The sequence below is a fragment of the Nothoprocta perdicaria genome, unplaced genomic scaffold (genome assembly GCF_003342845.1).
Source record: "Nothoprocta perdicaria isolate Ctin4 unplaced genomic scaffold, notPer1 scaffold_52, whole genome shotgun sequence".
NCBI classification, from domain to species: Eukaryota; Metazoa; Chordata; class Aves; order Tinamiformes; family Tinamidae; genus Nothoprocta; species Nothoprocta perdicaria.
In genome coordinates, this window is record NW_020455777.1 from 4178595 (window position 1) to 4184936 (window position 6342).

Genomic DNA, 6342 nt, shown 5'->3' on the forward strand with positions numbered 1-6342 from the left:
GCCGGCTCCTCGCCCGCAGCCGCGCACCTGAGCCCGAAGGGCGTGCGGGGGGTTTCTGTGCAGCCCCAGTGCCTGTGCCCTGCCCTGCCCGCCCTCTTGGCAGCTCGCAGCCGTTTCTGCACCAGCTGCTGCCTCCCCTCGCGGGCAGGTTCTGCTCACRGCCACTCAAGGACCTGAACTGCCTTTCTTACCTAAGGAGCCTTTCCAGGGGCCAAGTCTTTCCTTGCTCKTCCTCCAAGACCGTGGTCAACTGTTTCAAGCCCAGGTCATGCTCAAGAGRATATTACAGCATTAGAGTGAACTAGACTTTTGTATTTATATAAAATATCTTCTGTTTTATATTTATCCTTCTCTGTTGAAGAAGGATTGTTGTGTTGAGGCAGATACTGAATTATCCATGCTTTTGCTTCCTCTGGCCTAGCTGATTCTCACTAAATTCAGCCCTGCAATTTTATAAGTGAGAGTCGTGTGGCTCACCTTGACCTGCTGGAGAGCAGCTCCACAGAGAGGGACCTGGGAGTCCTGGTTGACACCAAGYTAACCATGAGTCAGCAGTGTGCCCTCGTGGCCAAGAAGACCAATGGGATCCTGGCTGCATCAGGAGGAGTGTTGCCAGCAGGTCAAGGGAGGTGATTCTGCCCCTCTMCTCAGCTCTGGTGAGGCCGCACCTGGAGTACTGTGTKCAGTTCTGGGCTCCCCAGTATAGGAGGGACGTGGAGCTTCTCGAGASRGTCCAGCGGAGAGCGAGAAAGATGCTTAAGGGACTGGAACATCTCTCATATGAGGAGAGACTGAGTTGGGCCTGTTTTCTCTAGAGAAGAGAAGGCTGAGAAGGGATCTGATTAACATGTATAAGTTCATGAAGGGGGAATGTAGGGAGGAAGAGGCCAAGCTCTTCTCAGCGGTGGTCASTGATAGGACAAGGGGAAATGGGCATAAGCTGAAACACAGGTAGTTTCATCTCCATGTGAAGAACTTCTTCACTGTGAGGGTGACAGAGCCCTGGAACAGCCTGCCTGGGGAGGTTGTGGAGTCTCCTTCTCTCGAGATCYTCCAAACCCACCTGGATGCCGCCCTGTGCCACATGCTCTAGGTGTCCCTGCTGGAGCAGGGAGGTTGGACTAGATGATCTCTAGAGGTCCCTTCCAACCTTAACCATTCTGTGATTCTGTGATTCTGTGATTCTGTGATTCTGTGATTCTGTGATTCAGATTTCAACAGAAACCTCCAGAAGCCTTCAATTGCCTAATCTCCCTGAGAGAGGATTGGGAAATATTAGTTAATGCCATTTCAATCCATCTGTGACAAAAGAGGTAGTTGTATAATTATTCAGTTGTGATGGTCTCTAAGATTGCAGATCCAAATTCCAAGAATTTGGCTGCAGCCATTTCATCTGGAACTGAGCAGGCTTTTGAGGGAGCAAGGACCATGCGACTCAAGCCTTGCAACTCAAGCTTTGACTGAAGCCRGCTACTTCAAAAAAACGTAAAGGGAGAAAAGTATCACAAATGGTTTCATATTTCAGGGCCTTATTTGGAAAGGGACGTTGTGGGAGCCCTTAGACCTTTCCAGTTTTAGTTTGTCATTCAGCCATCAGCTGCAGCAGATGAATTTACGTAGCAAGAGGTAGAAAAAATAAGGATCAAGATGCACTGCTTCATCTCAGTGCTTGTGACACTTACCACTCAGATGCTTTTACCTCAGTAAGATAATCAATGGGTATCTGTTTTTCAGCAAGACTGGAACAAAAAGCAACCCTAATCTGCTCCTCTTCCTGCATATGGGCTGGCTATATGACTAACAGCAAGTCTGGTGAGTGATGGAGGGTGTAAATTACACTTCAATAGCAGCCTCTCCATTCACTTTGGGAAGAGCACGGAGACCTTTGCAGGACAGGAACAGGTTTAGCTTGCAGAGGGCTGCCATTGYGTGACATGTCCTGTGATACCAGCCTCAGTCTGGCTGGGTCATGACTGATAAACTGCAGCCTAGAGCTTTTCCCAGCGGTTGGTGGTTCCACCAACTATTATTGTTGCATTTTATCTAAACCTCAACAAAATTTCTGTAGCCATAAAAAAAGGACCAGAAGCTCAAGACTGAAAGCCAGAGCTGCGTGGCAAAGAACATTACTGCTCAGTAACACTGGCTTTTCAGATGAGAGCTGAGGGTGTTTCGTTTCTCAGCTCTGGCTGCCTGTTGCATGATTCCTGCTAAGGAAACACTTCAGGAAGATCCAAAATGTTAAATGTCGTATGTCTACCTCACTCAAGTGATATGGTGTGAAAAAGTCTGAGCCAAAAGCACCTCAGGAAGTCACCTCCTCACCTTCATTATCTTAATTTTCCTGCTACACTGAAGCAGGAAGAAGAAAGAAATTCATGATGGTTTTTCTAGTGTGAGAACTTMTCTACCATTGTAATATGAGAACTACACAGTAAAACTATTCTAAAAATCATGAAAAAATATTATTTTTCTTAGTTTTTGAGCATTCCTAGAGTTTTGTCTAATACTCAAAGTATATCTAAAACTTCTCAGGGTGAAAAGATCTTCATGAAAGAGCATCTGTTTGCCAATTAATGAATAGTATGAGGGGTTAGAAACATGCACATGCTTAAAATATTACAACATACAAGGATAAASGGATGAGAAGAGGGCCAGAAAAAAGCACCAGAATTGATCAAAGATCCCGAAAGAATATCCTGTGTGGGGAGACTGAGAGAGATGCAGTTGTTTAGCCCAAGGAAAAGAAAACATATAAAGAAGTAAAGAATAAGTAAGTCTTCCAGTATACCACAAAGGGAATCAGCATTTCTCTTTGTCCAAGCTAGATAAAATAAGAATTAATGAGAATAAAATCTCAGAGATTTAGATTAGATGGGAGCACAAAATAATTTAGAGAGTGAAGCACTGAAATAGATTCCCTAAAAACCAATAGATTCCACAAAAAAATCACAGAATGTCCATCACAGGATTTCCATTGATCCAGAATGACTTAAACCACTTCTTCCTGACACAGAAAAATGACTGGACAGACCAGTCGAAGTTCCTTCCAGCCTGTCTTCTCTGACAGCCAGTGCTGCAATAATCTGTAGTAAACAGATTTTCACATTTTCCATTTCAAATGTTTGACTCCCACAAAGAAAATCTATATCAGTAATTTATTTTSGCAAAAGACCTACTCAGACAATTTCCACTACTCCTTAATCACTTTTTTCTCACTCTACTCTTTCTCTCTACAAAATCTTTCACAGCCTCAGACTGTCACAGAACCCTGATCTTACAAAACTGACCACTTGCATGCATTCATAAAACAAAAAAATACCATAACAAGATGATTAGGTGTATGATTATCATTTTGCTGAACTCTGCTCACCTACAAGGGATCATGGATGTGTTCACAACCTATGCCAGCTGGCAGAAAAGGACATGATGAAATTGCCAGAAGAAAAAAAAAAGTAAGACTTTTTTTTTTCCAGAAATATATGTGAAATAGGGTGTTTTATTTTGTCTGTCAATAATCGTAAAATGAAGTCTAAAATCTCAAGGCTTTTATGGGTGATTTGAACAGTATAAACTGAATTGTATTTRTCAGAATTTTATCTGTAAAACTCACGTTCATTGAATTTCAGGTAGTGCATATCTGAGCAAAGATCCAAGACCCAAAAGCAAAGTAAGTTCCAAGATGCCCYTTGCAAGATGCAGATTCTGAACTTCTCTCTCCTTGTCACGCAAAACACTTAGGAAAAACTTAGTCTTTCATAACTGCTGTTCCAGAGTCTGTTAATCTTGCTCTATAGATGCCAGTTTTTGTTAGTTAGCCATAAACAAAGAAGTTGTTTTTGCAAAGTATTACCCAYTTTTTGGCTCTTTTACCGACCTTCAGGAAAAATATGATCTAAGGATAATAGTCTGATCTCCTAATCTTTTTTGAATCATTGAAGAATGCCACAATCTTGCCTGCTTTCAGTCTTTAGTTGCTCATGGTTTGTTGCACATTTGATATGACAGCAGTTGTTAGGCTACTGGCAACAGTACAAGCAAACTGTGAAAAGCCTTTAGTCTAGCAACAGTGAACACTTGCTTTACAGTGACTGACTGTTTCTGTTAACTATATAAAAATGTATTTACCAGAGTTAAGACAAACTGGTTAGACCACATTAACCTGTAAAATCCTGGCRTAGGCACAATATGTTGGTAGTACTTGGTGGAAAGCACCAGTTATCAATTCTTATGAAAGATGTCTGAATATCCTAATGCTACGCAAGCAAACAAGCAATATAAGACAGTTAAACCATTATCATATTTTATCTCTCTAGCAAACAATTCTAATATCTAATCTGTATCAGAGGTCTGCACAAACAATCCTATTACGAGGAAGAATCCACTTGCATCTACACTGGAAAATCAAGAGTCATGTATCTTTTCAACAAACAGACAAACGATTATGCAAAAGCAAGTTAAAAATTATCTTTGCATCAGGAATGTTGCTGGTCTACACCTTCATAAACCAGGYGAAACCTGAACATCAGTCTGAAACTCATGCCCTAGGTTTGAGCTACAGTTCAATGAAGTACAATGCTCTAAGAAAAGATTGATCCCAGAAGACTTATATTTTTCCTTCTGTATTTACTGTCATGATGAAAAAGAAAAAAAGTAAAAGAAAGAAAAGAAATATAGGTCAGGGTAATGTGAGCAAGCCCTGTGTCCTGCACAGGAGCATTACCATTCAGATGCTGCATTCTCTACAGAGCAGTCATTGGCATTCCTAACCTTTTCACTGGAAGCAAGTGCACGGAATGTCAAATTTTTATTTCCCTGCTGGAGCAATGTCTATTTCATATGGACATATTCAAATGTCATCAAAACAAGACTCTGGAAAAAAGAAAAAAAAAAGGTTTTACTTTCAAAAAGTTCACAGAAGGATGGTTTGAGACTGGCTGCTTCAAATGATCATGAGGTAAACATGTTTGTGATTTTCACAATACGCTTCTTCCACTGTTTGCAGAGACCACAAAGGCTCCAGGAACTTGGTGCCTGTTTAAGGAAACATCTGGTATTGTATGTACAACATCTAGTTGACTCAATATTGCTCAATAAAATCCACACAAATAATTAAAATACTATGTGCAGGGATAATGAGAAGTGTTCCATTTGTTATTCTTTTTTCCATTTGTTATTCCTTTTTTCCATTTTTTATTCCTGTTATTTCAAATAAACGGCAAATGTAAAAGACAGGAGTTAAAGACTTGATAAATATAAAGTTAAAACCAGTTGGAAMACTGAAGAAACATAGCTCAGAGGGGAATGGGAGGAAAGGAATATCTGGGAGGAAAGAGAGCGAAGGTTGCATGTCTACTTTTTAATACTTCAGTTGCTGTTYCTCATTCCTCTGAACTTCAGGAACATACATACAGGCATTATAAATTTGAAATTATTTACAAGAATAGAACAAAACCCCCAGAAAAAAAAATATTTTGTTGTTTAGAGCAAGTTTCTCTTCTATAAAGAGACAGCCATAAAATCTCCAAGTAATCCAACCACAATTACACTGGAAGTCTGCAAGCTATAAAACAAACAACCCCAGGATAATACTCTGTAGTCTTTTATTACTAATGAAATAATGGCACTGATGAATAGTGATGAACAGCAGTGTGCCATATCCAAAATGATGTAGAGGCAGAGACCCAGCTATCACAAAAGTCACTCAGTCCATCTGCTGTCGTATGAAATTCAGTATATTCCACGTACTAATTTGGCTTTGGTCTCCTGCATGTCATCTCCACCTATGGCTCACTCTGTTCTTAGCTAATATAAACAGATATAACCTGCAAGGGAGTTTTGACTGCAGAAAAAGCATCTGAGCATATCCGGTAGTGACCACATGGTGCATCCTCTCTCTGGGCTCGTTTCAGCCAGGCAGCCTTGSTCTGTGTATGCAGAGCTGAGGCAGGATTTTGGCAAAGAAAGCGAGGAGAGCAGCATGAGTGCTGGATGAGCTGAGGAAGGGATTCAGGGTGGAAATGCTGCGCTGGAAATAATAACTTCCCTGTCTTTGGGGAGTCTTTAAGACTTCAAACAGTCTCACACTCTGCACCAGGTCATAGCCATCTTTCAGATGATTATTCTGTCTGATGAGCAGTCAGACAGAAAGACATCAACACAGATAACAGCCCGGTTGCAAAGACACTCGAGTTGTGCAAAATCCAGCATCGAGTCTGTGCCTGCAGGCAGCTCCAAACTTACGATTCTGCCAACTCATGCAGCCGATAACAAGACTGTTATGAACTCACTCAGTGARTTCTAGTCGTCCGTGTGCTCTGGGAAGTTTGAAAAAAAGGCATG